Source organism: Eulemur rufifrons, chromosome 5, assembly GCF_041146395.1.
Source record: "Eulemur rufifrons isolate Redbay chromosome 5, OSU_ERuf_1, whole genome shotgun sequence".
NCBI classification, from domain to species: domain Eukaryota; kingdom Metazoa; phylum Chordata; class Mammalia; order Primates; family Lemuridae; genus Eulemur; species Eulemur rufifrons.
In genome coordinates this window covers 34511992-34537346 of record NC_090987.1, presented here as the reverse complement: position 1 = coordinate 34537346, position 25355 = coordinate 34511992, and positions in this window count along the sequence as shown.

The following is a 25355-nucleotide window of genomic DNA, read 5'->3' as shown; positions in this document are numbered from 1 at the left end:
TGCCACAAGTCATTAGTTCAAGGAAGGAAAATATTGAAACCAAGTAACTTTTTCAACTGAATTATACAGTAAACCTGATTGAAGAAGAATCCATGATATAGTGCAAGCTTAAAAAAAAACAGTTATTAATGAATAGCAGAGAAGCAGCTTTTCTTTAGAAGTGATTGAAATCACTCTGCATAAAGATAAAGTTCTGCTTGGAGATGTATGGTTTACCTTTAATTAAAAAGTCATAGAGGAAATCTGATTTTCAGAATTACTAATGTGGTAGTCATGGAAATGAGCTGCTCAAATCTCCTGCTGCAGGGGGCTTTGTTCACTGAAGTCCTCAGGTGTAACCACCTGCTATTTGATCTACCATTGTGTTCATAACAAGGTCATGCTTCATGCAGGCTGTTCTAGTCAGTAACTGAGCACAGTGGAGGTACTATTGTGGGTCCATTCCAACAGTTTGCAGGATTCTTCTAACGGATGACTTTAGCTTGAGGATCTCCTATTGGCCTGTTCAAATCTTTCTTAAAATGTCTCTATGGTCGAAGACTCTTCTTTCTCAGTGAACCTTCTTTCCCCCTCTCTTTGAACAGGTGTTAAATTTGATTGCATTTTGAAGACACTTCCTGTCTTCTGTTTCCTACCTTTTATTCTTTACAGATACTTCCTCCAATTAATATTTTGAATGTCTAATCCTGCTTTGGTTTCTGCTTCTCAAAGGATCCAAACTAATACACCAACAAGTAGGAAGGAAATGACAACTTTTATAAACTTTATATATTAGTTCATATGAAAAATGTCCTTTCTCTAATATCATTGTATATGTAACAGATGGAGCAATAGGTATAGTCAGTCAGTAACATGGGTTTAAAACTACATTTTAAAAATGGCATCAAATATTTTAGCATTTATTTCAATATTTATCAATCATGCTTAACCACCAAGAATTTTACTTCAAGACTTCACAAACCAAAAAATAATATCAGTGATATTTATATAATTAATCCAATCCACTGAATGATAAATTTTGTAAACTGAAAAGATAATAAAGAAGAAATGAAAAACTGATCCTAAAATGAACCTAATAGCATTTTTCTCACTAATTGATTCTATTGTAGAATTGTTTTAGTTGATCAAATAAAAATTGCATACCAAATTAAAATGCTATGAAATGATGTGACATATCTTTAATGTGTATTTGAAAAGATTAATGAGGTCCTTCTTGTGAGATAAAGAAAGTAAAGGGAGTGTCAGAAAATTTATCAACAATCTTATACTATTTAAAAATCCTTGCTTGCCAAGAATGTTCAGTTTCCATATTTGTAGCAGTTAAATAAGGATAAGCTCAGGCACACAGAAATGGAACTATATTGCTCTCATTTGTGAGCTATTTAAAAAGATATAATACTTAAATTTAAAAATCTGTATGAACATGCAATACTAGATTGGATGATTAATCCATTTGAAATGGATGTGAAACATGTAAGCCAATAATTCAGAAGAGTTAATTAAAAAATGATTTTGAAGCCAAAGTATGATTTAATATATCTAATTATAATAGGTTTTGGACCCAATTAAAACTTACATACCCTCTCCTTGGAAAGAAACTAAATTTATTATGACAGCATTTTCACCTACATATTTCAATTAAAACAGGTGTCTTTGTGCAGTAATACAGTTACTGAAAGGCAACAAAACCAACTGCAAATATATAGGAAAGAAATTTGAAGGGTTTTGTTTTTTAACAGTAGAAGAACCAAATTCTATTACATTAACAGAGACATGAAATGCAGGGATATCATTAAACTATTTTAGTAAAGGTGATTTAAACAGTGTATCATATCCACTTATTAATATTGGAATATTATACATCAAAATTATTTGTTAGAGGTATTCTGTTGTTTTTCAGTCCTATACTGACACTTTTTCAGGTCTACCCTATTCATTCTAAACCATTTTGTAGTATTGTTTTTTCTCCCAGCCTTCCTTTTAGTTTTATATGATCTTTAAGGTTTTTAAGCTACAGAAACTTCATTTTTGACTCAATGGGGAAGGTGAAATTTTGTATCAGAGATTGCTGCTTCTTCTTTTGAGTAATAGATCCCTAGATATTTTATCTGGTCACATAGTCACATTCCCACTCTCTTTTATATTTAGGTATGATTATGATCAAATTTGGATCAATGTCATAAGGGTAGGTAGGTAATGTCTGCAACTTCTGCATCAGCTCCTTAATGGTGGAATCCTTTACCCTGCACTTCCCTTCCCCACTTGCTGAGGGTGGGAAATGGTGACACAACTGCCACCTTGGAAGCCACATACTGGCATTGGCCAAGCCATCTGATTTTCCCTGGGCTGCTCATCTCTAGACTGTATCATGAGAATTAAAATCTGTTGTGCTTAAGCCACTAAATTTAAATCTCCTCGTTGTAGCAACTTAATCTGTTTCTTAACAAATACAGATTTTTCAGATGTGATTTGTTTTCTGTGATACTTTGTTACTACCCCATTCTATGTCACAACAAAGAAGTATTTTGACATTAACTTACATCTAAGGGCCAGTTTATTTGAGAGAATACCTTCTTCCTCATTTCCTCCACTTCAGCAATCTAATTTGTCTTGGCATAGTATTTCTATGCCAATTAAAGGCATTTCTCTTATCAAACACATAAACAAAGGAAAGCCAAAACTTGGCTTATTTTTATTTATTCTACCACTAAGTTTTATTCTGTATTTTTCTGTACTTTTTGTACAGATGGATTTTGATTTTTTTTTTCTTTTCTTACACCAACACTTGGTATTTATAAGTCAGTTCTACTATCAGGCTATTTCATTATGTCTTCTTGTTTATTCATGCCTGAGCAATCTACATTAAAATACAATATATTATTTTCAATTACTTTTTATTTGCCTTTGTATTACAGATAAGAATATATAAAATTGGGGGGAAATTTTGTCTTTAGTTAGGTTATGTTATCTTTGAATTTTATTTCAGGATAGTCAATGGGATGTGTCTTATAACTAACATTTTATAACAGTATGTGTTATTTAAAAAAAAAAAAAGAGTATTGGATCTGAAAGTTTTGGAACCCTAGCTCTGGCATCCCCAAGTGGCTTATGTAAGCGTATCTTACAAATGCATATATTACTTTTCCTGAGAGGAGATATGGTAAGTACAATACTCTGGGCCAACATATTGGTGCCTGATGGATTAGGACCCACCACTGGGGTGGCTAACCTACACCTTTAATTATTCAGCTTTGGCATCAGTGAAAAATGTTTTCAGGAATGTGCTTCCTGGACATAGTTAGATTTCAATCAAGTTAAAGTAGTGGAAAGAGTATTAGATGACATAGTGGATAATGTTTAAGAATCTGTTCTAAAAGAGAAGAGGTACTACAAGGGCAATGGGCATAGCCTTCAGTAGGTATAGGATGAGATTCTGGAGTCTCATACTTATAAGCATGAAAAAACTGGGAAAATGAAGAAAGGTAAAAATTTTCAGCTGGAGCATAGGAACATAGGAGAGATTTTTGCACACATAACTATTTAACACTTTTTGTGTTGGCTACATCTCTTCCACGGATTGGCATTAACATTAGAAAGAGAATGTGAAGCAAAAATGATTCATGATTCTTATATATCTTATAGACTACTGGTTGAAAATATGAACTGGATCGACATTGAGATAATAAGCAGCTAATATTAATAGAAAGAATATTATATGATTAGCAATAGGCTAGGCATCACCTATGTATGATCTCATTTAGACCTCATGAGTAAGGTATTAATAATCTCTTTTTACCTGAGAAAACTAAAGCCTAGTGATATGAAGTATCTTGTTCCAAATCACAGAGCTCATAAGTTAAACCTTGTTGCTCTGACTCTACAATCCATGCAACTCTCAAAACCCAGGATGCTACACAGTTGAGCTGATTTTAGTTACTAAAAAAAAAAAACTATGGGCCATCAAGAGCTGGGATCTTGTCAATTCTACTGGGAAAAAAGACAGGAAAAGAAATAAATCAAATTTTGAATTTGTGACTGATAACTCCGAACTCTCATGTTTGGTCTTCTGGAGCCTCACAAAAAGAACCTTATCACTTTTCTTTTCTCACAAGGAGGAGAAATCAAAATTTTTGAGTCCATACTATATGTTAGATGTTCAGAAATGTTGTAAAGGCTATGAAACATGCTTAAGATTGCAAAAATAGTAAGAGACTAGTTCAGTACCCATCTTCTTTTTTATTTTAAGATACTGTCTTTCAGCATCACTTCAAATGTGTGTGATAGTGACTTCACAGCCCGGAGATAAAGGGACTCTTTAGGAAGTCAGTTGCCAACTTGCAAAATAATTTAGGAAGCTGCAGGGCATTGGGTAGAAGAACACTAAAATTTCAAAATATATATTTAATATAATGGTAAAAGAGATGTTAGAGTCCGTGTGTTTGAAACCCCATGACCAAGTAACATAGAAGAGGGCACTGCAGGGGCAGGCTGTTGGCAGCCTTTCTAGAACATCAAGCAAGCCGCTTCACAATCCCTTCCAGGCTCTGCCTTGGATGTGACTTCTCCATGCTGGATGACAAATCTGAAGCACAGTCTGCTAAGTCCCAGTGGATTTTTATAGCATATATTATATTAGTCTCCTGTGACCACTTTGCAGGAAATATTTGCCTGTTCTAATCAATCTATTCTTTTGATGAATTTAAAGGTGTGGAGCAGCACAGGAAAACTGGTTTCCTCAGGAGCTCAAGAGCAGTGTGTTAAAAAGTTACTTACAAACAGTTAACTTAAAGTCCTTCAAAGTCTCAACTGATCCATGCAGCTTACTACTTTCTTCTTGGCTTATGTGCTCCCGCAAAAATGTTAGTAAAGGACGGGACATAGAAAGGCGTGTATTGATGCATTAATTCCCACAAAGAGCAATTAAAACTGCAGGGGGTGATTCAGCTTTGGCAGATAATGAGCAACAAACACTGAATTTACTTACTCTCCTGCTTCCTTTTCCATCCCATAGAAAAATAGACAAACTATATTAAAAGGCAGCTTTTAGACATTAAATGACAGGCAGCACAAATCCATGAACACGGAGAAGAAGGAAATAGCAAGGCAAGACTTAAAATTGAACCAACTTACTGCCTGGAGCCAGTTTCTAGCTTATGCCTCAGGAAGGGAAAACACAAACAGCCCAGAAGAGAGACAGAGATTGGAGTTCTTGGAGGAAGGGTGGGGCGTGGGGGGTAGTATATACTTGGCTAATACTGTGAGAGGGCCGATATACAAAGAGAGAACTCCAGAGAGCTGCAGAGTGCTCCCCTGGAGTCTTTGTCTCAATAATGATCTGGGCACATGTAAGAGAAAACTGCCTGAAGCTGAGAACAGAGCTCCCATAAAGGAATAAGTAGAATAGAATAATTCTATTTACACAAACCTGATATAACAAAGAGAGAAGCAAGCCTCAAATGGGTCAACTGATTCAAAAGAATCATAATTGCCTATCAGTATGAAATGCAACACCATTTCAAGGAATAAAACAAAATCCAACACTCAACAATGTCAATTCACAATATGAGTCTACCAATAAAACATGCATCAGACATGCAAAGGTGTAAGTAATTGTGATCCATGATCAGGAAGAAAACTAATACTAGAAACAGATGCAAAAAGAATAGGGATTTTAGAACTAGCACATACAAATATCAAAACAACAATTACAAATATAATGAATAGATTCAAGAAGGTAGAGAAAAGTATGAGCAAGATAATGTTTGGACTGGCAATTGGCCGTGGGTCCTGAATTTTCTGTCATGTTCTTTGCTGGATATGCCAAAGGAACCAATGTTACATATGCAGCAAGCAACACCGAGGGATGAGGTAACATCCCCCTTCAGACAACAAGCAGAGTTGTATATAGGCTTCTGTCAAGTGGTAAATTCTCCAAACTCAGTGCTTCTCTCCGACAAGGCACCCACTGCATATGGAGGTGGTTACCTAGGCCCAGGTTCATTGTCCTTGTTGTACTCAGAAGGTGTGGAAAGCCAGCATGAACATAAAGCCTATGCTGCCCACCATGCCATGAGTAATAAAGCCTTTTGTCTCTAACCCAAAAGTGTAGTGTCTCCTGCCAGCATCCAAGAAAACAGTAATTGTCTAGCTTGTTAGTTTACCATGGGATAAATGTGCAGACCCTACACTGTTTTTTAACGGTTATAGCAATTAAGATACTTTCACTTTCTGGAAACAGGCCAGGTTAGGGGATGGAAGCATATTCGTTGGCATCTGGTAGAAAAAATTCTCCCTCAAGCTGAGGGTAAGGCAAGAAGGATTAAGGATTCCCCCTGCCCTACCTGTTTGTGACTACCTAGAGACTCAACAGCATGAGATAAAATTGAACAAGCTGTCCAAATGGTGTTTAGATTTTTGTTCATTTTCCTCTGGGTACAAGTAGGAAGGGATGTTATCATGATATTTGTGCAGAAGTCTTGGGGCCCCAGGCCAAAGTCAGTATGGCTGTGGCCACTAAGTCAAGGGATCTTAGTGGCCACAGACACTTATATATGTATCTCATATATGTATCAAGGGACACATATATATTCATTTGATTTTCAATAAAAATGCCAAGGTATTCAATAGGAAAGGGATAGTCTTTGCAGCTATCAATGTCCTTAAACATCTATAATTGAACAACTTGGGTTTATTACTCACAGTCTTGAGAGAGAACATACACCTTGTGACATCTTAGTAAGTGAGTTTTAGAAAGATTTAATTGTAGGATTTGGGCCTGTGTTAGGTGATTTGGGGAAGGGTTTCAGGAAGTTGGGCTTTGCTCTGCTTTGGATGCTGTCAAGAATTAGGGGAGAATTCTATGAGTGGATATTGTAATAAATCATACTTAGAACACTATGACTAGACTGAGGATAAAGATGTAATTTGTCAAGAAGTAACAGTCATGAATATTAACCAGGATAGCAGGATATTTGGTCATTTTTTGCAGTTTGTATAATGTTTCTGCTTTGTGTTCAGACCACTCAGCATCATTGGTTGTTAGGTAATGCAAATTAAAACCAGAGTGAGATGTCACTACACAGCTACAGAATAGGTAAAATTAAACAGATTGACAATATGAAGTGGTGATAAGATTATGGAGCAACTCAATCTCTCATTCATGGCTGTTGGAAATGAATAATGGTGAACAATTTGGCAATTTCTCATAAAGTTAGACTTACATCTGCTTAAAGCCCCCCAAATCTTACTCTTATGTATTTATCCAAGAGAAATGAAACATATTTACACACAAAGACTTTAAATGTTTAAAGTTTAAGTTAATATTTAAGTTAAATGCTCAAATGTTCATAGCAGCTTTATTCATAATACCCCAAACCTTGAAGCAACCTGTTTATTGAGCAGTTAACAGATAAAAAAATTTTGGTATATCCATACAATGGAAGACTACTCAATAAAAAGGGAGAAACTACTCATACATACAACATGTATGTATCTCAAAAGCCTCATGCTAAAAGAATGAAGTCAGAAACCAAAATTATATACTGAATCATTTTAATTTATACAATTCTATTATTCCATGTACGCTATATCCACTATTCTAGAAAAGTGAAATCTATGGTGATAGAAAGCAGACCAATGGTTGTCAGGCACTGGGGACCATAGAAATAATTCTGACTGTAAAAGGGCATGAGGGAACTTTGTGAGGGTCATGGAAATGTTCTATATCATGACTGTTGTGGTGATTACACAACTTTATGCATTTGTCAACACTCATTCAACTGTATATTTCAGACTGTAAATTTTATTAATGTAAATTAGATCTCAATACAGTTGATTATGTATTTAAAAAATTCCCTGTGTACTAATTTAAGAGGACCTATCTTACCAGAATCAACTAGAACATATTCATTTTTCTGTTTCACTAATTCTTGTGCTGAGAAAGACACATGAGTTCATTCATTTGAAGGCAGAGTTGCAAAAGCCACGAGCCTTGATCTGGCTGCAAAGGATGGTGAAAGAAAAAAATTTATATGACACCTTTGGGTAGAAGAAAGGGTACCAAAAAGAGTAGGATATAGGTTAATTCCTTATACAATTTGCCTGAAGCTCTTCCTGAAAAGGCCATTCTGAATTATGAACATTAATTTTAATTCTATTGCCTGTAGACTGTATTTGCATATGTTTGTTATCTTACAGTGCATTTAAGTAAATCAGACTAATTACTATAAACAGACATACATGAGAAGCAATATTTGGACAGTGATGATCATCGTAAAATATGACTACATAAGGTGATTGGAATTTCATTAGAATTAAAAATAGAAGTCCCTGAGGAAGAAAACTTAAATATGAATAAAGTTGATTCTTCATCATATGAACAAACTGAGCATGTTATTATCATAGCACAGGAGGGATATGATTCTGCTACACAATCTTTCTGTCCATTAAATGTTCTTTCAGAGGAATAAAAAGACTAATACTAGATGCAATATGGTTTGAAAAGAATTTAGTAGTTGTACATTGTCTTGGCATTAAAAAATTATTCTTAAAATAGCATTATCACAATCCAGAAGACAGTATTACAAAAGTAAATAATTTTTCTCAACATATAATGTTAAAATTTCTTATTTTAAGCAAAGTGATATTAATAAATTTCAGGAATGCACATTATATGGAATGATGAAGTCATTAAATAAACATTTATTGAATTCCTTTTATGTTTTGAGTATTATATTACTGAATATTTCACATTTACCAATTAAAGGTAGTCATCTATGTATTAACCAAATATTACTGAGTACCTACTCTGTGCTATGCCTTGTTGCACCTTCTAGGAATTCAGCAGTAAACAAAACAGAAAAATGTCCTGGATTTAAAGAGCTTATATTCATGTGTGAGGTATTATAGAAGATAATAAAAATGGAAGCAAATAAATATTTATGCGTCAGGCAATGGTAAGTGCTATAAAGAAACAATACGACAGAACAAGAGCTAGATCCTGGCAGAATGAGGAATGTTGTATGAACGTGCTAATATATAGGGTGGTCAGAGAGGTGACCTGAGTGACTGGAGAGAATGACATCATGTGGCCGGTTGGGAAAATCACATTCTAGACAGAAGCAAAGGGAAGTACAAAGACGGGAGTGTGATTGGCATGTAAACAAAGGAGGACAGTGTGATGAACTGCAGAGGAAAGAGGGGATGGTAAGAAATGAGTTTTAAAAAATGGGACTTCAGTTATTTGTGCTATTATTCCATTCTCTTCTAGAATAATGAATAAATTCTTATAACTTTAATTCTTATAACACTGGAATAGTAAATCCATGTTAAGGTAGACTGTAAGATGAGAGAGTGTGTGTGTATGTGTGTGTGTGTGTGTGTGTGTGTAAAAAGCCATGGAGAAGATAGAAAAGTGGGTAAATTTGTAGATTCATGAAATGATGACTGATAAAAAGTAAAGACATAGTGAATCACATTGTTTTGAGGTGAAAGCCAAAGAAATTTACGGTCACATTACCCAGTGTCAGGAAAATGTTAAGCCCATCTCAGCTAGTGCTGGCTGGCTCTCACATTTCAAAAGGAGATATGGCATGAAAATGTTAAACTTGAAAGCGAGGCAAATTCTGAAGATCAGGAGGCCATGGAAGAATTTTTAAAATACCTGCTAAGTGTTATAAAGGCAAAAGATTATGTAGAAGAGCAGGTTTTCAACACTGATGAGACTGGCTTGCTTTACAAGGACATTGGCTAATGAACCTATATAATGCAAACGGCCTCTAATCTTCTGGTTTTAAATCATTCAAAACCATGTAATTAATCATTTGTAAAAAAGTAAATATTAAATATGAGGTCTTTAAACCAAAATACACATAAGACAAAACACTGTGACCTGAGGCTCTCAGGAATCTAACCTTGTATTTCTCCCAGGAGCAATGGTTGCATCCTTGCTATTACAGGGTTCCCAGTGAATTTATAAAACATAATGAGCACTAATAATGAGAAGAGTATATTACTATATCCTGTTTATGTTCCCCCAAAATTCGTATTTAAAAAATAAATCCCCAGTGTAATAATATTTGGAAGGGAGCATTTGGGAGATGATTAGGTCATGAGGGTAGAACCCTCATGTATGGTATCAGTGTCCTTACAAAAGAGACTCCACAGAGCTCTCTTACCAATTCTGTCTTGTATGTATTTTTACCTCAAGATATGTTTCAGAGGTTGGGAATGTTTTCTTCCATGATCCTACACTGTCGCCTGGGATTAGGAAACAGAGAAGGCCTAGATTGACAGAGTTAAGGAGGGGACAGGGAAATCCAGTCATGGGGAGCACCAGACAGCAGGTAGCAAAAAGGTCAAAGATTCCTATCAGGGGCTTAATTATTTGACAGTGTGCTTTTAGGTGCTGAGTGATTTATTTAGAGCTCTATTACTGACACCTTTGGATAATATATATATAATGTATGAATACTATAGTAATTACTATTTAGTGAGTGTCCACTTTCTACCAGGTATGCATATTACCTGATTTTGTCAATCTTTATGCTAATTCTCTAGGGTAATATTCTCAGTGACCAAGTGGCTCATCCAAAGATAGAAAGGTGGTACAGGGCAAAGGCAAAGCATGACGTAAGTCTGTGTAGCTCCTAGGCTCAAGCTTGAAGTCACTCCACAGCACAGCAAAGCAGAGAGACAGTGAGCAAGGTGTCTTCATTTCCTCCCATCGCCAGCTGTTGTAATCCAAAACCAAAGTCTCAGTTGTGACCCAAGTACAGCTAAACGCTGTACTTGATGAGGTTTTCAATGGATTTGAAATCCTTTTCTTTCCCTTTTTATTAGAATTTCACATTTTGATTTGTCTCAGGGAAAATGGGCTAGGTGAGTCCATTTTTGTGTATGATCAAAAGCCTTATATGATGGGGAGTGGGTGTAGGTGCAAACTGTATGTGAGATAAGTATGGCTGAAAAAGCCAGGTGCATTTTGGGGGCATAGATCGGACCTACAGAAAGCATGAAATGCTATATAAAATGTACCTGACAGTAGTTTAACACTCTCAAAAGTACCAAACGAAAGCACAGTTGCAGTTTGTTTTATAGTCTCTAAAAATAAACCTATTGTTCACCTTAAAAGAAAAATCTTCTTTGGTTTCTTTTCAGAGAGGGAATACTGAGATTCTTTCCCTCTATTGTATCAGTGTTCAGATGTTCATATCTTCCAAATCCCTTTTTAATGCTTCCTAATCAAAATTTCCCTTCTCCTGGAAGATTGGCCAGATATCTCTAGTTTTAAAGGTTCCTTTAGCTCAGGAGATTCTAAAGAACCAGGAATATTTGCAAATCTATCATTTATGGCATGACTGCCCAATGTGTTTTTATAGTTTGCTTTTTTGTGTTTTAAAAACTGCAGTCTAATCCTGTCTTTAGGTTCAAGTCCCTTGAACCTGCTTTTGCACATGCCACCATCTCTAAGTATCTGATGTATAGATAATCAGTGCAAAAAGACAATGGGAAAAGTTAGAATCACTTTTTCAGCTTTACATTAAACATTCTCTTGAGCTGTATCACCGCAAGTGATGAGTTCCATCTGTGTGTCACCATCTTTACCTGCAGAGAAATAGCATTCAAATGTTCTGAGTCTTGAACTCCCTTCAGAGAATTATAAAAATATGTAGCTAAAAAAATAAATAAATAAGGGGCTTATTTTTAAAGCCCAGCAGCATTCTCCATATTCTGTCAACTTACCTCATTCTCCACTAAACAAAGCCCTTCAGAGGGGCCAGTAGAGAAAGCCATTCAATGAAATACAGCGTCTCCCTTTAGCCAAGACTCCCAGTGCACTCCTGAAACCTTGGATAGTCTGGAACCCTATTTATACTAAGTTTCTTCCTATGCCTACATACCTATGATAAAGTTTAATTTATAAATTAGGTATGGTAAAATGTTAAAAATAATAACTAATAACAAAATAGAACAATTATAACGGTATACTGTAATAAATATTATGTGAATGTAACCTCTCTCTTTCTCTCAAAATATCTTACTGTACTGTACTCACCTTTCTTCTTCCTGAGACCTGTAGATCTGAAAATGGAGAGAACTACTAAGTGACTCATGGGCAGGTAGCATAGAAAGTGTGGCTATGACGCATGAAGGGATGATTCATGTCCCGGCTAGACGGAGTGGGAGGCTGTGAGATTTCATCATGCTACCCAGAATGGCATGCAACTTAAAACTTCTGAATTATTTCTGGAATTTTCTATTTAATATTTTCGTACCACAGTTGACCACGGATAACTAAAACTGTAGAAAGTGAAACCACGTATAATGGGTGAGTATTGCAGCTCATAATCAATACCCCAAATAAAGGTTCTTAATATGATTTTATTCAATTTACCTTTATTTAGTGTGCGACTGGATCAGAGAGCTTAATAATGAGGAAATTAAAGCCATTTAGAATTTTCACATGTACCCTTAGAATCATGGAATTTCAGAGCTGGAAGAGCAAAAGCTGATAAAATGGTTAAGATTAAGTCACTCTTTTAACGTGTAAATCCGGAGTAGTGGGCTTTGTTTGCCCTTCATAAATACCCCAGGTTCACTTAGTGGCTCACAACTTGAGGTAAAATTCAGGGAAAGTTACAGGATAAGATCACACAGACAAAAGATGGCTGTCATTAGAAAGCAAAACATTTGACCAAAACAGTGGGAAGGACCTTATGGCAGATAATCTGTGGCAAATAATTCTCCAGACCACAGTGCAGGAGGAAATTTGCTTAAATTACAAAAGATATTTGGATTAAATAGAAGAGCAACAAGAACTTGGCATTGTGATACGGTGTAAGAGGCTTCTACACTGTGAGTTTGAAGTTACTTTCGTATAGATTGCCTCATGTGTCCATTCAGTATTTTAATGAAGAAGCAGCAATTAATGTTGTTTTACAGATGGAGAAACTAAAGCACACGGAAGTGTTATGACTTCTCTGATATCAAAAAGAATTTCACAGAATCTCAGAACTAGCATCCGAGTATCCAGGTTTTTAGTTTAATACTTTTAGTCGTTAGATTACAATATTTCCTGACCTTAGCCCTTATGCAATACCTGAATATATTATTAAAGTGCTCTGAAAAATGTTCCCCAAGGAGCTTCAAGAACAATATACACTGCTGTTTTGCTTTTGGTACAATCCCCCTTAGAAAGTGGAGAAATAATTTTTTTCCTGTTTTTTTTTTTTTTTTTGGAGCTAAATCTTGCTATCTCAAAGTAGGTACACAAAGAGTATGCAATTCCCCAATATGGGAAGCATTTCAAATCCCTCACAAAGGATTTGAACTCTAAATTCTGGAATAACAGTTTTACATTGGCCAAGTTCAATTTTATTTTCTCAAAATGCTATAAGACCCATTGTCTAAAATTGGGTTTATATAGTGCCAAGATAAAAGGGTCTATAGCAAACAAAGCAATCTCTCTTTAATATGATTTTTTGGGCTCCAGGCAACTTTTAGAGCTGTGGTGATTTTGCATGTGTTGCATATTACTGGGAACGAAGCACAGTCAAGTTTTATAAGTGGAATTCAGAGATTCATGGAATCTCAATACCAAAAGAATGTTAGAGGTCATATATAGCAATGCTATCCCCAACTCTGGCTCTATAATAAAATCACCTAGGGAGTTTTTCAAAAACATAATTCCAGGGTCTCATCCTATACAAAGTGAATTTTGTCTGGGATAGAGGAGTCATATTAGTACTTTTAAAAAAAAATTCCCCAGGTGATTTGATATGCAGGCAGATTTGAAAGCCATATATCTTTAAGAATTCTACAAAGTTAAGAGAAAAAAAATGGAATGATCTAATTTCTAGAAGAAAACACCAGCATCCTATGGTCCAGGAAAGCACAAACTGGTTTTCTAACAACCCACCACTCCTAGAGGAAGAGACCTTGGAGGTCTCAGATCATTAGAGTCTAGAGATTATTTCCTCAATCCATGGATCCTACCTAGTATACACAAACTGAACAGTTTGCTTAAAATGAAAGTAGCTATAGTTCTGGTAGAAAACATTTTTATTGTTGTTTTTAACAACATTAGAGACCAGTGAAGCATTATATAAAATAGATTTATCAAAGAGTGCCAGAAAGGGCATAGAGAACATGCAGTTTTTGGACATCATCATATAGTCCTGGATGCCAGAAAAAAATTCTTATGTCAGTACAAACTGTTGTTTAACTTAATGCAAATGGTTACATATAGAAATATTTATAGGTAAATGCATATATACACACATATATCTTCTTGCTCTGTGAGCCAAGAGAGCCTAGAAGCAGTCACACCCCAGTTGTGATGAGCATACCTACCACCAAGATCTTGGTTCCTAATACCATTCTCCGATAAAAGGAACCATGACACCTTGGAGAAATGGCTGGTTCTAAGATTAAGGGGGCAAAATATACATGATGAGCCTAGATCATCTCGCAGTACCAGGAAATAAGTGCTAAAAACCAATAAACAAAAACCAAAATAAAACAATGCTGGAATATGTCAAAGCCAACTGAAAGGGCTCCCAATGGTCAAAGCTGGAATAATTTAAGGAACAAAATAAGTAAGATAGTGTTGGATTATAACCTAACGTACAAAATAGATGTCCATGAGTTCATCCATTACAAATAAATGATGGAGTAAATAAGTAGATAGAGGAGAAGACACTCTCCAATGCAGAAGAGTTTTAAATAATTGATGTAGACACGCCACCTTTAAGGAGATAGAGCATAAAAATCTCCATTCTTTAAGTGTGGGCTGCATATAGTGACTTTCTTTCAAAGAGTACAATATAGAATGGGAGGGAAAATAGTAACTTTATAGTGGAGAAAACTAACAAACACTACCTCAAGTAAAGTTATGGGCATGCATCAACAGTAATAAGTCATATTGACAGTATATACCCTTGCTACGATGTGAGGAGAAAGGCACTTTACCTCTGTAGTCTTCCCCCCAAAAAATATAACCTCGGTCTAATGAAGAGAAAAATACCAGAAAAATCCCAACTGAATGAGATTCTGCAAAATAACCGACCAGTGCTCCATAAAATTGTCAAGGTCATCAAAAATAAGGAAAGTCTGAGAAACTGTGACAACCAAGAGAAACCTAAGGAAACATGACAAACAAATGGCCTGTTGTACCCTGGATGGAATCCTGGGACAGAAAAAGAAAATTAGATAATAACTAAGCAAATATGAACAAATTATGAACACTAGCTAATAATAATGTATCAACTAATGGTTCTTTAATTGTGCCAAATATAATAATGTAAGATAGTCTTAATAGTAAAAACTGGGTGTGGGGTACATGGAAATTCTTTTTACTGTTTTCCCAATAATTCTGTAAATCTAAAACTGTTCTAAATTTAAAAGTTTGTTAAAAAAAAATAACAGTTCCTCCTCTTATAAGAAAGGATAGAGTAAATAACCTGTCCCTTGTTCTCACATACAGTATACACAATTCTTATCAATCGTAGAAAGGAAAGGACATCATCGTCTCTATTTGAAGTTACCTAGATATTCATAATTTCAAAACTCAATCATGGAGAAATTTTTCTACATGAAATCTGGAGCCAGCCATTATAAACATTATCAAGGCCATAATACTTTCCACATTACTGAGGACTAGTCTCATATTCCATGGAGCATAATTTAAGTTTTCGGGATAGAAGCTTCCATGTGTAAATCTCCTAATATTTTTCTCCCACTAGTAATGAAGCCTATATTTTGTCATGATCACTATGCCCTGCGAATCTATTTTTCTCTTGGATATTCTCATGGATTTTTTTTCCAACAGTGGCTGCTGTTCAAACTTACATAATAGAATTGTCACACTTTATAAACTGTGTTGAATATTCTGATGCCTTTCATTTGAAGAGGTCCTCTATTTCATGCCCAACTAGCTTTGAGGTCCTTCCGAGATAATCAAGTAGTCATTGGCACCTTTCATGTAATAGCCACTGCTGCGTGAAGAGTTCATAAATTCAATTCTTTGTGCAAAAGCCATGAAAAACAGAACCCTCCAGCTTAAATCACTTGCAAGCTACTCTATTAGATTGCTGAGGCTGACCCTGATAAACAAAATTTGGGAGGAAATCTTCTATTATTGATTATATAATATCAAGTGGCATAGATGTAAATTTCAACAACTGCATTCTCTACAGAGTAATATTATACACTAGTTTTTCAGGCTACTTTTTGTTATAGTGATGCTATTTTAGTGGTTCAGCTACCTCAATGATTTGTGATCCACAGTCCCTGCAGCCTTAGATAGACCATTGTCCTGATTCAGTGTGATAATATGATCTATCCTGAGAATTCAGTCCACACTGTTATTCTTGCTACACATCAGATGGTAAGTTGCTGTTGCACATCCTAAACTAGTTACAAGTTAAAACTCCATCCAACTAGTATAGATCACCGTTTATTTATGGCTGACCTGAGGCTGTTTCAGACACAGGTGATTCTCTTTAACTTGATCTAACTGAAGTCTTCCCATGTTCTCCTAGAAAGAAGTATTACAGACTCAAGTTTTCCATTACCATGAACATTTTATCTATAAATCTCACCCTGAAGCCTGTGGTGTTCCTCTAAAATGGTTCAGTTAGAAATATCTTTTTAAAATATATATTTCTACTTTATCAGAGCCACATATCTTCCTTTATCAGTATCAAAGCACAACAACAAGAAATAAAAGATGTAATCATTCTCATCTTCTCTATTTTAGAATGGAAAAAGATGTGGTATCACCAAACTAGCCTAAGTAGACAACAAACAAAAACAAAACAAGACAAAAACCTCAAAATGTCTGAGGAATAAATGAAAACAGAGTAGTTAATATCCATGTATGTGTGCATGTATATGTATACACACAACATATATACACACAGAGAAAGATATATATGTTTATAGCTAATACAGACACACACGTATATAAATCCCTGATCCACAGAGAACCCATATAATAAAGCAAGAACTTAATTTTTTACTTTCTATTTTCAACAGTCTCATTTAATCATAAAGATGAGGATGCATTTTAAATTAAAGGATGAATAGAAGAACGATTCCAAATGACAAAAAAAAAGTATTTATAAATCGATTCATTGCTTGTTATCAATGTTGGTTTTTCTCTAATAGCAGCAGAATTCCTAATCAATATTTTCTATTCTTTTATCAACCTCAAAGTTAGCCATTATTCCCCACATTCCCCATTATTACCACAAATAGAATAATGTAAATAAAAAGCAACTCTCCTTTAGACTTAATCAAGACCATTTTTATAGATTATTTCTGTTAGTTCAAATAACTTACAGTACATCTAATCTACATAAAGCATAGTAACTCATCTCAAATCACTCTAAACTTTCAATAAATTGTACTAATTATTTTCTTCCCATGGATAACCTCACTAAAACATCAATAAGAGCTACAACATTCAGATTTGTCAATGACCTAAATGGCAGTGATCAGTTTACAGTTCATCTGAATAAAGACCAATTATCTTTATGCCTCTCAAAATCTATTTTGCATTAAGTAAAAACCTCTAAGGTTTATTTTAAAACATCCTCCAGCTCCATTTTATATATATACATATATATATATGGATATAGTAAAAATAGCTCAGGTTTTGATATAAGGAAGGATAATTTCAGCATCAGGCTTTACCCATACTGACTACGGGGCTAAAACAAGTTATTGATCTTGCTGAACTCAGCTTTTTAAATTGGTGATATAAAGGCAAAAAGACTTATCCTTCAAATAAAGAGCTTACTTAAAGGATTAAATGAGAAGATAAATATAAAACACACCATGGTAGCTGCTCTCTAAGAAAAAAATGTATATTAAGTATTAAATATGTCTCTTCCTCATCACTTTGTAAAGAAAAAGCTTTGGACTTTTTAAACTTTCATTCAATCCTTGATTTGACAAAGACACATCAATCACCTTGACCATGTCAAGCACCGTGCTAGGCACTACTACAGTGGACAACAAAAAACAGACATAGACTTTACCTTCACGGAGCTTCCATTAGAATGAAGAACATTTCTCATCTGTGTGACCTTGAGCAAGTGTCTCGATGTTCTTTTGCTTCTATTTCTTCATCTGTTAATAAGGGATAATGACTTTAATATCATGAGGTTTACATTAAATGAGACACCAAATATAAAAATGACTTGGAAACTGTTAAATTATTTTTATTTATTATATGTTATTAATATTAAATATTATATGTGTTGGAAAGGAAGAAATATTTACAGATACTGTGCAATCATGATGAGAGGAAAAGGGAGAATATTTGGTATTTTCCAAAGAAGTTAAGGTTAGAAAAGAAATAAGTGACCAAAATTATACAATACTTTCCATCTAGTTAAATTATGTGCTGGAAACTTTATTTATGATGAGACTCAATAACCTGTTAGCATCCTAAATGTCAGGGTTGGTCTATTCTTTTCTTGACAGCTTCAGTTCCTGTCCCCATGCCTGGCACCTTGTGATCACTCTGTAAATCTTTCCTGCACGAAGGTCAGGAATTTAAGGTCATATATTTAAGGTCAAGGCACAAAGACACACAAAAACAGACAAACAAAAATACCATTTTAAGAACAAATTTTAAAACTCAGAAATGGCAAAATTTAAAAAAAAAAAAAAATCTACGTCCATCCCTTTAAAGTTTTGTAGGTTAAGAATAGAGATTTCCAGCCGTTATACTTTAGATCCACAGTTATCCAGTTAGCCTTGGTTGTTCATCTACTCAGAAAAAAATCCTGTAGATGATACTGTAGCACAAGAATCCTCAGATTGATCCAAGATTATAAAAAAGTGTCTACTTGTCAAGAGCATTTTAACCTCTTGTAGGTACATCGATATATAGGTTTAGGAAAATGGTAGTAATTAAACTCAAGGGTAAAGAGGCTTAAAAATACCAGAAAGAGTAAATATAGAATTAGGTAGTGAGAATTTTAAAATGCAGTCGTTTTTAATAAAATTAAGTAAACATTTGAAAAGTAATATTTAAATACAATTCTGGAAATGTGCCAGGGTGAAAAGCATCTATTATATTCTCTATAACTGTGGTCCCCAACCCCTGGGCCACGGACCAGTTAGGGACAGGGCTGCAGAGCTCCACCGCCACACCCCCTCCAGCTCCACCCCTCAACCCCTGCGTGAAAAAATTGTCTTCCATGAAACTTAGGAACCGGGAGGGGCAGACAAAGCAGAAAGAGAGTGGCGGGCAACCGAGCTAGCTAGCGAAGCGTCATCTATACAGCCACAGCCGCTCCCCATTGCTCGCATCACCATCACGCCTGAGCTCAGCCTTCCCGCCACACTCCCCAAGGAAAAATTGTTTTCCATGAAAACGGTCCCTGGTGCCAAAAAGGTTGGGGACCACTGCATCTATAACACATGATGCATGTCTGTTCCTTGTATTAGTAGTTTACTATGCATTATTATTAGCTTTTTTAGGTAGGCTACAAAATAAAAGAAAATTCTTTCTGTTCATAGACAACATGAAGAGTTATTTCTCATGTTCCATGAAGCTTGAGTAACTTACATTTTACAAGCTGTACATTTTTAATATCAGTTTATAATCTTAATAAATCCAATTTTTTTCAAGAGCTAGTTGCTAATTTATAAATTGCAGAAATTCCTCTTCAATCATAGTTAGAAAAAAAATTATGGAAGTAATTTCATCTCTATGAATACATGTTTCCAAAACAAATTATTTCTAGTATGTAAAGCTATCACCAAAGTGTTCTCTTTTATCCTTACTTCAAATAGTATTAAATTTTAAAGAGAATATCAATTAATTTCTAAGCTCTGTGCAACATCTCTTTAACCAAATCTGAATTTTCCAACCTGGTGGGACATCTTTACTAATGATAATAATATTAATAATAATCGTAGTGGTAGCAAAAGTGGTGGGGGTCGAGCAGGGGGTAGTTGCAATAGTACAAGTACATAGCACATATATGGATTTCACCATATGTCAGTCAAGTGCAAATGCTAATTCATTTATTTCTCCTAATAATCCTCTAAGTAAGTATTCTGATCCTAATTTCACAAAGAAATTGAGCTTATGGATATATCCACTATCACAAAGTTAGCAAGGGATGAATCAGCATTCAAACACGGTCTGACTACAAATCGGGTTTTTTAAACATTGCAGTAATGACTCTCTATGGGAAACAACAGTAGCCAAATAGTTGTTGTAAAGGATAGGCTGTGGATCCATCAACTTGAAGAATCAGTTGCTTCTGATTCCACGCTTCACAGAGCCCTGATTAGAATATACCTCCATTAGAGTTGAATAAAATAAAGCTGTGATTGGCTATTTCATTACAATAACATTATTAAGCCTATAGTGTTTATAGTATTTTATTACTTATTATAAATATAAGAATTATTAGACATTATGGACATTTTGCATGTGGTTAAAAACATCAACAATCCAATGCAGTTTACTTTCATTTTCCAAAGTAGAGCATAAAAAACATTTTTCTCAAGGACATACTGCCCAGATTAGATTATTGTCATACTTTTAAAACAAATTAAATTTATCTACATTCATTTACTATTAACGCAACAGAATGAGAATATGTCTCCTTATGTTACGGCAAGTGTTACAGTGAGTGGTCCCGAGGACAAACCGAGTGGCACACGGAGAGTCGGAGAATCAACGTTTATTCGCTGGTGGGCTCAGAGGGGTCTGGCCACCAAATTCTTAGCCCCCTATACCCAATTCTTCCCACTTTTACTAAGTTGGGGTGATCTAAGGGGAGGGGGGTCTCAGGTGACAATGCCCGCCAGGTAATGTTTAGTGTCTGCACTAGGCAATAGGATTATTGTTATGCTGATGTGCCAAATGTTAGGTCAGTGATATGTTAATGTACCATGTGTTAGGTTAGTGACATGCTAATGTGAGTCCTCTGTGAGGGGTGGGGGTCTCAGCGGCTGCTGTGCCAAGCAATAGATGGGAGTTTTCCTTATCACTTAAAACAATTCACATTTAATAAGGGCTGTCTGACCAAGTAGAACATCTTAATATCTAGAACTTGAGAGACCTCTGAGTTGTTTGGATGTAATTTAGGAAATCAAGGATGGAATTAACAGACCATAGGCACATTTAGTTTACACGATATCAAATATCCTGCTGATTGAAAGTTTTCATTTTTTTCATATTTCTTAGAAGTTCTTGATATCATCAAGACACTTAAAATAGAAAGATAGAATTTAAACAGACAAGGATTAACTGACAAGGAAGAAAAGCAATCAGTTCAATTATGTAAAAATTTTCTTCAGTCAACACTTAACTGCTTGGGTGCAAGCTTGATGCTGGATTTGGGGAGGTTGCAGTTGACAAGAGAGCAGATCAAACATGTAGCAGCGCTTCACCCTGTTGCTTTCACCCCTATCTCCAAATCAGCTAGGATAGCTCAGTCTGGAGTCTCTGCTTGTATTCTCTCCCCCAAAAGATAATTAATAGGTAATATGGACTTTACTGCAAGCAAATAAACAATTAATTTGTAAAGGAAAATCTTGAAACATCTGAGAACGAGCAGCTCTATAAAAGAAAAACAATAAACACAATCATCTATACCAGAGGAAAGAAGCAGAATCAATAGAGTGGCCAAAACAAGTCCTTAAAATATGGATATAAATATCTTTTAAAATATAAATTATATAGTAGAAACATGAACCGAGAACAAGCTACTATAAAAAAATAGAGAGAGAATAAAAATATAGTTAGTTAAGTTATAGTTAGAAAAGATTCAATAGCTGGTTAAATATTAGGAAAGTTATTGCTGAAGAAGCAATTAGTGATATAGAATAGTGATATAGTGATACAGAGGTTAAGAAAGTCTTCCACAAAGGAAGAAGATGGAATACGTATATGAAAAAATAAAATAGAAGTGAAGATATATGAAAGAAAGAGGCAAACAATAGAAAGGAGAAATGAAATATGAAATATTAGAAGATATAATGACTGAGTTTAATAAAAATTAAAAATACATAAGACTTGGATTGAAAAATATTATCAATAAAAATAAAATAAATACATTATGTTGAACTTTTCAGTCATTAAAGACAAGGAGAGAAGAAACAGATCACCTACCAAGAAATAATCAGATTATCACCAGAAATGTAAATCATAATATTGGATTTATGAGTACAGTGGAGTAATAAGACATTCACAATGACAAAGGAAAATGATCTTTATCCTAAAGGTTCATATTTATTTAAAATATTACTTGAGTTTGAAGGTGAAGTAAAAATATTCACAGACCATGGAAGAGCTCTTTAAAGAACACTTGGAGCATGCTATCAAGTAAGATGGAAAAGAAATACAGGAAAAAACAATGAGATGTAAATAATTTCATTATGTAAAAAATTTAGTAACATGTATTTTTATTTAAATAAATAACTTTTTAAAAGCATGCAATAGTCCCTGCTTATCTGTTGTTTTGCTTTCGTTGGTTTCAAATACCCATAGTCAACAGTAGCCCAAAATTATTAAATGGAAAATTCCAGAAATAAACAATTCTCAAGTTTTAAATTGCAAGCCATTCTGAGGAGCATGGTGAAATCTCACATCATCTTTCTCATCCCGCCTGTGGCATGAATCATCCCTTTGTCCAGCGAATACATGCTGGAATCCACTCTGTGGCACTAAGCAGCCATCTCGGTCACCATGTCAACAGCTGTCGTGGCACTGCAGTGCTTGTGTTCAAGCAAGGCATATTTTACTTACTAATGGCCCCAAAACAAGAAAGAGGAGTGTTGCAGGCAATTAGAGTATACCAAAGGGAAGCTGTAAAGTGCTTCCTTTAAGTGAAAATGTGAAAGTTTTTGACATAATAAGGAAAGAAAAAAATCATGTGCTGTGATTGCTAAAACTGATGGTAAGAATAAATCTTCTATTCAAAAATTGTGAAGAAGGAAAAAAGAAATTTCAAGCATAGAAAATACAGAGTTTGGTACTATTCAAGGTTTCAGCCATCCACCGGAGGCCTTAGAACGTATCCCCCATGGATAACGGGGTATTACTGTATTCATAAGAACTGGAAACGGCCGGGCGCGGTGGCTCACGCCTGTAATCCTAGCTCTCTGGGAGGCCGAGGCGGGTGGATCGCTCAAGCTCAGGAGTTCGAGACCAGCCTGAGCAAGAGCGAGACCCTGTCTCTACTAAAAATAGAAAGAAATTATATGGACAACTAAAAATCTATATAGAAAAAATTAGCCGGGCATAGTGGCGCATGCTTGTAGTCCCAGCTACTCGGGAGGCTGAGGCAGTAGGATCGCTTAAGCTGAGGAGTCTGAGGTTGCTGTGAGCTAAGCTGACACCACGGCACTCACTCTAGCCTGGGCAACAAAGTGAGACTCTGTCTCAACAACAACAAAAAAAAGAACTGGAAACGGATACTTCATTATATGCCAACAATGTGGAAGTAGAGTCAGGGAAGGATGAGGAACTGAAGAGACATGGTAGCATGTTAAATTTCTTACGTTGTTGGGGAAAGAGGCCAAAAAGTATGGAGAAGCCATATGTTTCATTTCTGGTTAGAATGGAGTAAATTGCACTGGACTAGTCCTGCCTATTACAAATTTTAACTCTGACAGGATATTAAAAAAACAAACTTTTTAAAGCATAGAAGAGTAATCAGAGCAGGCAGAAACTGAAGGGACTATGACTGTTGAGAGAAGAGAAGAACACTTGGTACGACCAGTTTTCAACCTCAGAGAACGCTCCAGTTGGCTGTCGGAAGACTGAATGGAAATTAACAGAGCAAACCCTGAAAAGAATGGAAACCCAAAACCTCCACTTCAATCCTTGATTGACTCCTAAATTGCACATGCCAGGGTAAGTCTCCCAGGCCCTAAGTGGAAAAGCTGCAAGAGTGTCTTTCCTAGTTCCAGAAAGCAAAAGTTATAATTCAATATTTAACTAGTTAGAGAAATCTCAGAGGGTCGCACCTTATCAGAAAGACAGTATCCCAGGAAAAGCAGCTCTGCTCCAAGGTAAAGGACATAACTAAAATGGACCTGCCCTGAAAAGCCTAAAACAAGTTTTTAAGGGAAGAGAAGATCTGAAGAAATGTAACAGCCTGAGCATCAGAGGAAAAGGAGAGAATTCAGAGTACTTAAAATGTATCCTCCACAACGACCAGTATATAATTTGAAAAATTGCTATTAATTTTTAAAATTACCACACACAAAACAAAGCAAGAAAATTTTACCATAAAAAGAGAAAAAAACAAAACAAAAAGTAGTGATTAGGAACACAGTAAATAAAATGGACTAAAATGGCTATGATAATTATTTTAAAGAATTTACCAAAAATGATATGGGTAGAAATGGTGCAGACAGCCAGTGCACACAACAGCTAGTACTATGGCACTGATTTTTGAGAAAAGAAAGGCTTTATTGCAAGATCAGCCAGCAAGGGAACAAGAGACAGGCTCAAATCTGTCTCCTTGGTTTGGGATCTAGGGCAAGTTTATAGGCTCAGAGGACAAGGAAAAGGATTTAGGAATGTTGATTTGGCAGTGTCTGATTAGAGGGCTTTAAATTTGACCATTTACAGTAAGATATGTTGAGACAGATTTTAGCCCCTGCTCTTCCAGGCCAATGGACCCTTTGCTTCTGAAAAAGTTCCCACATTCAGGTTTTGGTCATGTCCTGGTCTTCTTGGTTCTGAGGGGAGGAATCATTGGTTCTGGGTATTGTTAGAGGTCAAAGTTTTTTCTATTGTGCATGCCCAGGTTACCTGACTTGCAGCCTTTGGCTCTACGATATCTATTAGGTAACTCAACATTTTGTTATCAACAGAGTAGACCTAGTTTGGTCTGGTCCCATGGTTAAAGTAATTTGAAGGCACATACAGAAATTCAGAAAAACAGTGAGATAATATTCTGAAACTAACAAATAAATATCTGAAACAGAAGAGTCATTGAATAAAACTTCCACTTCTGACTATAAAGAAATAGCTGGTGCTACACTTACATTCCTACCAAACACACACACACACACACACACACACACACGTGCACATACACAAATTTTTTCAGACAGCACAGAAATGTGTCACAGAAAAGCATGGAAACAAATGAAGTGAGCCCTTAAATTTCCCCATCTTTTTGACCAGAGATAGTTTCTAGACCACACCTCAGCCACCGAATTCTCATGAGTTGAGTGAGGTATTTAAGAGTTGACTTTGGGACTTTTTGATAAAAGGAGATTTTCTTGCACCTGAATAGTTCTATTACAGGCTTCTCCATGCATGACATGACTCATTAGCATGTTAAATCTCCATCCCAGGGGTG